This window comes from Pecten maximus, chromosome 11, assembly GCF_902652985.1.
Source record: "Pecten maximus chromosome 11, xPecMax1.1, whole genome shotgun sequence".
Taxonomy (NCBI): domain Eukaryota; kingdom Metazoa; phylum Mollusca; class Bivalvia; order Pectinida; family Pectinidae; genus Pecten; species Pecten maximus.
The window spans coordinates 17,802,274-17,815,237 of record NC_047025.1 but is presented as its reverse complement, the minus strand read 5'-3'; positions in this window follow the sequence as shown (position 1 = coordinate 17,815,237).

The following is a 12,964-nucleotide window of genomic DNA, read 5'->3' as shown; positions in this document are numbered from 1 at the left end:
GTATGGATATACCCTTAAAACAAAACAGGAAGTAAGGTATAGTAACTTTTATTCGGAGAAACGTGCAGATCGAAGGTCAAATAAAAGTCAATACCAAGAATAAAGATGTACGTGTCAGATCATAAGAAAATTACCCAAATGTCATCAAGAAATATTATATTATTTCATATGTGTTTGGCTTAAGTGAGAATTGGTTGGATTAACAGTTTGGTGTTTAGGTGAGAAAGTGAAGGATGGTGTTGGTTTCTGATGTTTACAAAACTTCAATAATGTTATACACCTACTCATGTGATTCTCTGTGTTGACAAAATCCCCACAATCTTGTACAAATAATCATGTGATGTTGGCAATTTGAGTTGCGACTATGTACATACACAATACACATTAATATTTACTAGGCAAAATTATGGAAATGATTTTCAAATACATGTAACTACTGAATTTTACATAACATCCAAACAATTTTTCTCACCAAGTAAATTTCTGATTTCCTGGTCCAAATTGTACTCATTTGCATAATTGTTGAACTTCTGTCACATGCAAGTTAGTTTAGCTTAATGAAAGGTAGTTATGGGATAGATTAACAAAAGACCGGAAGTGGGGCTTATTGTAGCATCAATCACACACACATTGTCTTCTATAATGAGTTAGAATATTCATTTTATCCTCATTTAGCTCTAGTAATTTATGAATAATAAATGTCATTAAAAAGTCAAGTGTTTAAAAGTTGATAATGAGGATCTCGATGTGTCTGACCTTCCGTGCTAAACGGATGTGCCCGATTTGTCCCAGACATTTGAATTTGGTCGCCGTGGAAATTTGTTGGAATTTAAACATCAGTTTATATATAATATATGTGTGTATATTTTATAATAATTGTTAAATTGCCCAACCTATTATCTAAACAGCAAGATCATTATTACATTAATGATATGCAACCGGAAATGTACAATATTTTCTGTAAGGTTTGTAACAGAGAACATAGCGATGTGGTGTGTGATTATCACTGTACCAGTAGAATCTCCAGTTACCAACAAAATGTCACTTTTTTCACATTATTACCTAACACCGACAAAACATAGATAAAGACTAATTATATAATACCACATAGCATATTTAGATTTTACAACAAAATACTGTATTCACTGAATCTTTAATCTCACCTCCTCAAATTGGCACTACAGAGGAAATCATTGAAACCATTGAAAATAATGCCAATCTTAGATATAAATTTGAGTGTATGTTAAGACTGATAGAACATTTGTATTAAGTTTTCAAAACCAAGTGCTTGTCAGCATTTTGACATTTCCATGTGGGAGATTACATACTATACAAATTTCAAACCTGAAAAGTACATTTATAGTTTAGACATTCAAACACAAGCTTGTACATTTGTACCTTAGATATCTGTGGACAATTAGAGTTCAGAAATTATGAAAAATAAAAAGAATTGTTGAAGATAAAGTCTTGTAATAAGCACAGAAGTCCTCCAAAATAGAGAGTTTTGGCAGGTGTTTTGTTTTAAAGAGAGGTCGTCAATGTATGTATTTTTGTAAAGTGATGGCAGTGGTGGAGGGCTGATCTCAACCATTACTGTAATGTTGACCATGTCAAAGTACGGAGTCTACACACAAACAACGCCAGTTCAACCTCATGTAGGCCTGTAATAATGTTGCATTACAAGCTCAAAGTTACCAATCCAGACATGCTTATGAAAAATGCAAGACGAAAATTTGAAGAGAAGAAAAATGAATTTTCCATAAAGTGATATTCTGATTTCCATATTGACCAATACAACTGTGAGGGAAATTTTGGCCTAACTGCTAGTTTTTTGACAGGTCCTGGAAAATTTGTATGTATGAAGCTTCATGGCAACCTACCATTTTAGTTCATCGGCAACACCTATATACTTTTCTGTAACCATCTCCTTTTGGAAGACTTGTGCAAAAACTATACTTAAAAATGAAGTCATCATATACTCAGGATATCAAAGTGGGCTGCAAATGAAGATTTATTGATATCAGGCTAAGCAAAGTGCCATTCCACGGGACAGAGGTTTAAAGTAATTAAGATGCTGGATGGCTATCTATATTCATTTTGAAAATGATTTTAGAGGACCGACAGAGGCCATATACCAAAATATATTGATTGTAAAACAGTAGGATGAATCACCTACTAAAATTAAATGGTACGTTTTTTTTTTACATGTAAGACAGACTATGTAATATGGAAATCGCGATTATTATTCTCTACCCTGCTATTTAGTCTGAAACTTTTCAAGTGAATATACAATCAGCAACAAACTTTTCCATGACCATGATTATGATCGAATTAAAAACAACGGAAGACATTTATGGGTTTTGATATGCAAAATTCTTTCCTTGAACAAAGAAACCTACTGATCAAATTAATGGAAATAGGTTTTGCTAACATCAGCCCAAGTAAGAAATGATCGGACCGTCTGTCAGTCACGAGACGGGAGGCTTCGGACCAGATAGGCTGTGAGGAGTTTGACAGTTTGAACAATAGGTGTTTTTACATCATGCAATGGATTTTGGAAGAGAAATGTGCCTTTACATTCAGAGCAATTATCAGAACTCTGCAAAAAACAGAAAGAAGTGATCGAAGCTTACATGGAAACCTACACTAACATTTGTCGTCTCTACGGGCCTGGTTCTGATCTCCGTCTGAGGCCTAGGGGACCGCTCATTATCTTAGACTAGTGGACTGCTCATTGTCAGTGCATGCTTCCATTTAAATGTTAGAAATCTAATAATAACAAATGTGACAATCTAAATACTGTCCAGTAAAGGAGACTGGTGGCCTGCTGCTGTATCAGAAACGTCATGATGGCATCATATTCAAGGTCAAGTTTCTAATTTTTAACAACTCATTGAAGATATGATAATCAAGGTCTTTGCCTTATAATCGTTTTCTGCTGTCATCGGAGAATCTGTGCATGAATAGCTCACGTCAAGTGAGTATTTTGTCAAAAATTAGTCTGAATATTTCAGAAATACAGCAAACTAACCAGTTTATCTATCTTCGCTTCAATTGGAAAAATCGGCAAGTTTCAATGAGGTGAATACAAAATTCACTCTGATTGGTCACAAGCGAAAAACTTATATTTTCTCTGCAAAACATATTTTCACTGCAAAATCTCATCGCTGCAGTGAAAATATAAGTTTAATTAGTTTGATATATGATTATATTTCACTGGCAAAAATGCAATAAAAAATGTTACTTTACAGTGTATAGGTTGTCTAGTTATTAGTATTATCAATTGTTATGATAGTGTTTATGTAGCAGCTTGGTCCAGTTTACACATGACAATAGGTATATTCCTCTCTTTGATGAGTATATATTAATACATGTTATTGGTTGTAATGATACAGATGGGGATTTTCCAATATTTCTGTTATAATGAAATGATGTTTTGTTTAAAAGTGGAATGTTACATATATGCATGAATTTGTTTTACTGGGTCTATGAGGTAATAAATTTAACATAGAAACACTTACTGATGTTATATCTTTTGATATTGTGTGTTTGTGAAATAAATATACATATATAATAGTAACATTAAAATGGAAAATGTTACAATCATATCAAACCCATCACGTTGTGGGACATCTAAAGGTATTATACAGTTAAAACTTGTTAAAAAAAATCAGTAATTAGCGGAACACATACAATCTTCATTATATATTCCAGTATTTAGCATTAACAGCTGGTAATATGGAGTATTTATAAGGTTCGTAAAAACTGCTAGACTATAATATTTCTACAATAAACTCATATAAACTCCATGTGTACAAAGTATAACAGATAGTCCTCATTAAAATAACAACATACTTCAGTGTTATTTACATTGATAAGAATGGTACTGATAAACAGCTTGCTGTATTAAATATATGATTGTCAAAGTAATGTAGAAATATAATTTGAATGTTGGGGTACAGTATTACAGAATATTAGAATAAAGTTGCAGGGATAATTGTAGAAATGATGAGGCTGTTCAAATTTTCTCGTCGTCTGTAATCCACCATCCAACTGTACATTAACAACACTTGTTGATGTTATTTCTTAAGAAAAATCCATTCCTAGCTTCTTCTTGGTTTCTAGTTTTGCATATGCTCAATTTTGAGGCTAATCAGACGACAAAATGGGCTACATGTTGCTATTGTTGTCTTGCCTGCAACAAATTTGTAAGAGAAGACTCATGGTGTTATTTTTCCGGGGGCATGCAGCAGTGTGAACATTTTACTTAACAGATTTGCGTTTAGATCCATTCCTCAAAAATTAATTGTCAAACTTTAACCAAACTTGGTATATAGTGAGATCACCTAGTGGACATCTCAACACAGCCTTCATTTACTGAATATAATCCAGAATTTATGGTCCACTGACTTGGGAAATTAGGGATGCCAGGAATCTAGACTTTCAATTTTTTTTAGTTTAGCTCATTTTCTCACAAAGTGTCAACGTTATTTCTTACCAAACCTGGGGAATAGTTGTATTGTAGTATGGACATCTCAACACACCCTACAGCTAGCATACATAAATTTTAATTTTTTGCTGCATTTTTGGGTGAAAAACCTTAATTTTGGGGAAAATTGATATAAAATCGTCATTGCTTAATTTGCCAATTGGTTTACAAATTAGTTAATAGACAAATTAGCATACATTCTATTATGTAAACAAAACCACTTTATTGCATCTCAGTAGAAAAAACTATCACCTTTTTACCTCCAACTGTTTTCCAGAACACAGTTTAAAGTTTAATGTACTTTAAACATTTTCTGTTCCTCGATTACTTTTCAATGTGGATTACATTAAATAAGGAACAATGACAATAAGAGATTTGTAATGTTTATCAAGCTGAGCCTGTTTTCAGTAGACAGTTACCAAGGGGACATAGATATAGGAACATATTACCCCTGATTTCTTATTTGTTACCCCCACATAGACATTTATCTTCAGTTTCAATCCGACCAATCAACAAAGCTGACTGTTCACAGATCAAATTTTAGTTTACTTTGTGATTTTGGAACCAGAGAAGATTTTAATTAAAAAATGTAGCTCAAATCGTGCAAAAGGCTAATAAAACTTTATATAGAATTACATGTCTACTTCAACTCTATACATGCCGCTCAACTTTCCCTGTTGTGTAAGTCGATGTACATCCAGCACAAGGAATTAACTGAGCCAATTATCATGAACGTTATTATCCTGAGCAGGAATGATTGATGGTAAGAGTAGGGTCTGTGATTAGACGTAGAGCGGACCATATCCAGTTTCCCAGGGGTTCGTTGAAGAAAAATGTCATATATATAATCGCTTTCTTGTCGTGTCCACCATATTTGTTTTTCTTGCCATCGTAATTAGGCAACCAGCACTGTTGAAACGAAGCCCTGTCATTACTCTAGTCTGTGTTTTGTCCGTCTGTCTTACAAGCTTGGATGACAGGATTGTATGTAACTTTTTCCTTGCCAAAATTTATTCAAGAGTTAATGACAATTATGGGGCGGGCTACAGTAGCATAGATTTGATATGTGCCTAGTTGTACAAATTCAATACTTGTTAGCTAAAATCTGTGGCAAAAATGACCTGTGGGCCCTTGGGACTTAACCAAGCACTTTCATACCAAAATCTAATAAATTTGCATCCAAAAATGAAGAAACGCTGATTTGAAGCTTTAATTCGCGGCCTCATCGACTAGCGAGGTTTACTCAATTGTCAATCACGACTGCCCTCTGCTTGCAATAGGATTGATAATAGAACTTAGAACTCCTGATTGTTTCATTAGGATGTTTAAATGGGCTGCCGTTGGTTACAAGATGGCCGACCCCTGAGTATTGGTAACTTGACCTGAGGATTGTGTTTTGTTGTAGCCATCGGTGTGATTGTTTTCACAGTTGGTGTAGACTTCTCTGTAACTACTTATATGGTACATATCAAGTCCCCCAAATGCTCATTGTCTGTTTGTCTACCCGCTAGCTTTTCAAGAAGAAAAAAAATCAAATTGCGTTTTTCAAAGCTATCATGAAATGATGAGAATTTTGCCCTCTGCTACAGTGCCAGATCACCATGAATTAAGGACTTGTTCTGTCTGTGGAGGATTTTTTTCAGTAGACAATGCAATGATGTACTTTTATTAAGATATTTGCTATATTGAGGCAATATTTAAACTGGTAAACCTTCTGTTATGATATATTTGCTGATAGAAGCAAAATTTCCAAATTTGCTTTCAAGATGAGAGCATTTTTTTTACTTCTATCCTGATCTATTAAGAATGGTTTTGATGAATCAACATGAATTCAAATATCATGAATGTTAAAAGACTACAGTAAGAAATGTCCGTAAATGTTAATACATTGCAAAGATTAGGCTAGTGAAAAAAAGGTAAATATGGTGAGCCTGCTCATCAAATCGAGTAAAGTCTTATGACATCATAAAATGTATTCTAAAAGAATTAACCAACAACCTACAGGACTGGCTCTTTGAGCATACAATAAACACATTCTGTCCTACACTATGACAACATGACCTGTCCTACACTGTGACAACATGACCTGTCCTACACTGTGACAACATGACCTGTCCTACACTGTGACATCATGACCTGTCCTACACTATGACAACATGACCTGTCCTACACTGTGACAACATGACCTGTCCTACACTGTGACAACATGACCTGACCTTCACTGACAACATGACCTGTCCTACACTTTGACAACATGACCTGTCCTACACTTTGACAACATGACCTGTCCTACACTGTGACAACATGACCTGTCCTACACTATGACAACATGACCTGTCCTACACTGTGACAACATGACCTGTCCTACACTGTGACAACATGACCTGTCCTACACTGTGACAACATGACCTGTCCTACACTGTGACAACATGACCTGTCATACACTGTGACAACATGACCTGTCCTACACTGTGACAACATGACCTGTCATAAACTGTGACAACATTACCTGTCCTACACTGTGACATCATGACCTGTCCTACACTGTGACAACATGACCTGTCCTACACTGTGACAACATGACCTGTCCTACACTTGACATCATGACCTGTCCTACACTGTGACAACATGACCTGTCCTACACTTGACATCATGACCTGTCCTACACTTGACAACATGACCTGTCATACACTGTGACAACATGACCTGTCCTACACTGTGACAACATGACCTGTCCTACACTGTGACATCATGACCTGTCCTACACTGTGACATCATGACCTGTCCTACACTGTGACAACAGGACCTGTCCTACACCGTGACATCAGGACCTGTCCTACACCGTGACATCATGACCTGTCCTACACTGTGACATCATGACCTGTCCTACACTGTGACAACATGACCTGTCCTACACTGTGACAACATGACCTGACCTTCACTGACAACATGACCTGTCCTACACTGTGACAACATGACCTGTCCTACACTGTAACAACATGACCTGTCCTACACTGTGACAACATGACCTGTCCTACTCTGTGACATCATGACCTGTCCTACACTGTGACAACATGACCTGTCCTACACTGTGACAACATGACCTGTCCTACACTGTGACAACATGACCTGTCCTACACTGTGACAACATGATCTGTCCTACACTGTGACATCATGACCTGTCCTCCACTGTGACAACATGATCTGTCCTACACTGTGACATCATGACCTGGCCTACACTGTGACATCATGACCTGTTCTACACTGTGACATCATGACCTGTCCTACACTGTGACATCATGACCTGTCCTACACTTTGACAACATGACCTGTCCTACACTGTGACATCATGACCTGACCTTCACTGACAACATGACCTGTCCTACACTGTGACAACATGACATGTCCTACACTGTGACAACATGACCTGTCCTACACTGTGACAACATGACCTGTCCTACACTGTGACAACATGACCTGTCCTACACTGACAACTTGACCTGTCCTACACTGTGACAACATGAACTGTCCTACACTGTGACAACATGACCTGTCCTACAGTGACATCATGACCTGACATTCACTGACAACATGACCTGTCCTACACTGTGACAACATGACCTGACCTTCACTGACAACATAACCTGTCCTACACTGTGTCAATATGACCTGTCCTACACTGTGACAACATGACCTGTCCTACACTATGACAACATGTCCTGTCCTACACTGTGACATCATGACCTGACCTTCACTGACAACATAACCTGTCCTATAATGTATTACAATGTAATCACATGGTATGTGCTATGGTATTTAGACTATGTATCAGCCTCACACTGAAGAATTTTCGATTTCCAACATGTCATCTTTCTCTCTGCTTGGTAGACAAATTTCAGACCAAAAGATTAATGAAGTGTCAATGTTGTTTGCCAGTGTTTCCATAATACAGTATATGATGGCAGTGTTTATGTTAGATCCTGGTTGGTCCATCTTTAGTTTTTACCAGCGATCATTCACTATCTCGCCTGTTGTCCTTTGAAGTAGCGGAACAACTTAAGTGGTCCATGTTACTTGGCAGTCTGCCAAATTACGAAATTACTTGATATGTAGCATACACAATTAATCATATGATTTATAATTGAGATGCATCCTATGTATTGACATACTTGAATGTGACCCTTTTTAAGTAGAAGTTAGACTCCATGTTTGCTTTAATCTCTGGCCCGAGTTAGAGGAAGTTCGTGGTAATTAAATTTCAGACAACAGGGGATGCCATGTCATTTTCTTGTCTTGTTACTTGGTGGACAAGGAAAGTTAATTAATTATAGAAATTTGACAGGGGCCAAAATGTGATCCCCAGACCAGTGTACAAAAGCCAAGGAGACTTTCTCAAGGCTACAGGTACATATCCTTAATTCTAGTAGATAGCCGTCCTAAGATGGGAGATATTGAAGTGTATAGAAACTGACCTTTGACCTCACTGTGTCCAGCTGAAAATTACTGGTAAGTTGGAGTCCATATCATATTTGTACATAAAGACTGGGAATAGGATTTTAAGTGTTTGTATTTGGGTGCCAATCGAGTAAGGGTGTATTAAAAGTTTTATTTTATTTTTCATTTGATTTTGTCTTTAAATGTGATAAAGTTGACTTAATTAGCAGGTTTCACATTTGAAGTACACGTTTCTCTGATAATTTGATTGTATATGTTTCTTTTTTTACTTTTAAACCCCATGGTCATCAGATGGTGAGCTGTTGAAATCGCCATTGATCCATGATCCATCAACACTATATCCATCCCATTCTTGTTATCTGTTATTACTTTTACTTGAGAAGTAACAAATAGATCTCTCAACTTTCAGATGTAGTTTCACAGATCTCTCAACTTTCAGATGTAGTTTCACAGATCTCTCAACTTTCAAATGCAGTTTCACAGATCTCTCAACTTTCAGATGTAGTTTCACAGATCTCTCAACTTTCAAATGTAGTTTCACAGATCTCTCAACTTTCAAATGTAGTTTCATAAATCTCTCAAATTTCAAATGTAGGTTCCTCTTGGTTCTTAGTTGTGCATAGTCAATTTTGAGAGTGTTCCAAATACAAAATAGCTGATAGCTGCCATTTTGAATTTTAACAGTTGAAGATCATTATCACTAATTCTCACCATGAATCTTTCTCACATCTCATGTACATTCCTCCTCCTGTTTATTTGAGTCCGATCAGAAATCAAGATGGCTAACAAGTAACCATTTTGAAATATACCAGCCAAAGTTTGTTGTTGAAAGTTCTCAGAAAGTTCTTAATAAATCGTCCTCAACTTTTCAAGTAGGTTCCTGTTATAAAGGTTGAAGTTATGTTTCTGTAGTTTCTCTTGATTGGTCATTTTCATATTTCATTTATAGGCTTCCCTTCGAAGGAAGTTGAGAAAAGTAGCAAAAAGATCAGTCCTATACATAGATCCAATGTAGATTATTCAATGGTGGTGCCAAAATCCCTCTGGGATCTCTTGTTGTTTCATTTAATGGGGCCGCGGTGGCCAAGTGGTTAAGGTGTCCCGACACTAGCCACTAGCCCTCCACCTCTGGGTTGCGAGTTCGAAACCTACGTGGGACAATTGCCAGGTACTGACCGTAGGCCGGTGGTTTTTCTCCGGGTACTCCAGCTTTCCTCAACCTCCAAAACCTGGCCTTAAATGACCCTGGCTGTTAATAGGACGTTAAACAAAATAAAATAAACTAAACGCGTGATGATCAGATTCAGGATTATATTACAAGTGTAATCAAACCAACCTGTTTAATTGAAGCAGCATTGCTTCATTATTCTAGACAGTATATACTGAAGTAGGTAAACTGTGTCCAGAACAAAATTTATTTTAACCTATGGCAAGATTGTTGTGATTAATGATAGAATTATTGGTGGATCCATTGTTTTAAGTGTGCATTGTTTTTTTTCTGCTGTGGCAGTACTTGGAAGGGGGTACAAGTTGAGTGTTAGCTGAGTGTGTATCTGATCAGGATGACAGTCATTTGGTTACATCAGTTTTCTTCCTGTAACTCTCTGTACACTCATCATAAACACTTTAATTGTCTCTACATATTTTTATAAATGATATGTCAGAGAAATAAAAGAATGATATATATTTAATTATGATGAGGTTGTCTCTATAGGATTGCCTTGTTTTGCATTGATTGCAGAAAGGAAACAAATTTGATAAGAAACAAAAAGTTGGTGTTTAGTTAATTCTGTTAATAAAGTTAGTTCTCATGACTAATGGGATTTAGATGGTATTCCCATCAAGTACTTCAGATGTGAAATCTTCACAGGCATGCTCTCAATATATCTATACATGGCCCCTAACATGTAGGGATCTTCACAGGCATGCTCTCAATATATCTATACATGGCCCCTAACATGTAGGGATCTTCACAGGCATGCTCTCAATATATCTATACATGGCCCCTAACATGTAGGGATCTTCACAGGCATGCTCTCAATATATCTATACATGGCCCCTAACATGTAGGGATCCTCACAGGCATGCTCTCAATATATCTATACATGGCCCCTAACATGTAGGGATCTTCACAGGCATGCTCTCAATATATCTATACATGGCCCCTAACATGTAGGGATCTTCACAGGCATGCTCTCAATATATCTATACATGGCCCCTAACATGTAGGGATCTTCACAGGCATGCTCTCAATATATCTATACATGGCCCCTAACATGTAGGGATCTTCACAGGCATGCTCTCAATATATCTATGCATGGCCCCTAACATGTAGGGATCCTCACAGGCATGCTCTCAATATATCTATACATGGCCCCTAACATGTAGGGAATCATATTGGTATGTGAATTAATGTCTGAAATATTGATGTAAATTCACTGTCTGAACTGTTCATGTATAAATTCACTGTCTGAACTGTTCATGTATAAATTCACTGTCTGAACTGTTCATGTATAAATTCACTGTCTGAACTGTTGATGTAAATTCACTGTTTAAGCTGTTCATGTAGATTCATTGTCTGAACTGTTGATGTAAATTCACTGTCTGAACTGTTGATGTAGATTCACTGTCTGAACTGTTGATGTAAATTCACTGCCTGAAATGTTGATGTAAATTCACTGTCTGAACTGTTGATGTAAATTCATTCTGAACTGTTGATGTAGATTCACTGCCTGAACTGTTGATGTAGATTCACTGTCTGAACTGTTGATGTAGATTCACTGTCTGAATTAACTGTTGATGTAGATTCACTGTCTGAACTGTTGATGTAGATTCACTGTCTGAATTAACTGTTGATGTAAATTCACTGTCTGAACTGTTGATGTAAATTCACTGCCTGAACTGTTGATGTAGATTCACTGTCTGAACTGTCGATGTAAATTCACTGTTTAAGCTGTTCATGTAGATTCATTGTCTGAACTGTTGATGTAAATTCACTGTCTGAACTGTTATGTAAATTCACTGTCTAAGCTCTTGATGTAAATTCACTGTCTAAGATCTTGATTTAAATTCACTGTCTGAACTGTTGATGTAGATTCACTGTCTGAACTGTTGATGTAGATTCACTGTCTAAACTGTTGATGTAGATTCACTGTCTGAACTGTTGATGTAGATTCACTGTCTGAACTGTTGATGTAGATTCACTGTCTGAACTGTTGATGTAGATTCACTGTCTGAACTGTTGATGTAGATTCACTGTCTGAACTGTTGATGTAGATTCACTGTCTGAACTGTTGATGTAAATTCACTGTCTGAACTGTTGATGTAGATTCACTGTCTGAAATATTGATGTAGATTCACTGTCTGAACTGTTGATGTAGATTCACTGTCTGAACTGTTCATGTAAATTCACTGTCTGAACTCTTGATTCTTGATGTAAACTCAAAGTCTGAACTGAACTGTTTATGTAAATTAAACGTCTTAACCATTCTAAGAAAATTAAAAATCTAAATCATTAATGAACACTAGCTTCCTGAAGCATTGATTTGATTTCCTCAAACCTTAACAGAAGGGGATTACTTGTTTAGCTTATCTCTTTATATAACTGACACAGATTTTACACTGAGTTTATTTGCTGAGCTATTTGTCATTTTAAAGAGACAATAAGAAAGGGTATATTATGTTGAACGATTTTGTTTTAACACGAATCTACCATTTCGTCATACAAGTTGTACCTTTCGACTCGTGTAAATATTTGCAAATTTTATGGCAGACTAGGGATTGAATTCACCAAGATAATGATTCCTGTTTGATAAATAGTCAACCAAACATGCAAATGATCGTCAAACACTTCAGGTCGTGTCCTGTGTGATTTTTTTAAAGATTTTTTTTTGAAGAAATATACCAGTCTGGTTTCCTTAATAGGAGACATCCATGTCAAGGAAAATCATCACTATGGGGTGATTAGTTTCTTCCTGGTTCATACGTCTGAAGATCACGACTGTTCAACAACAAATAAAG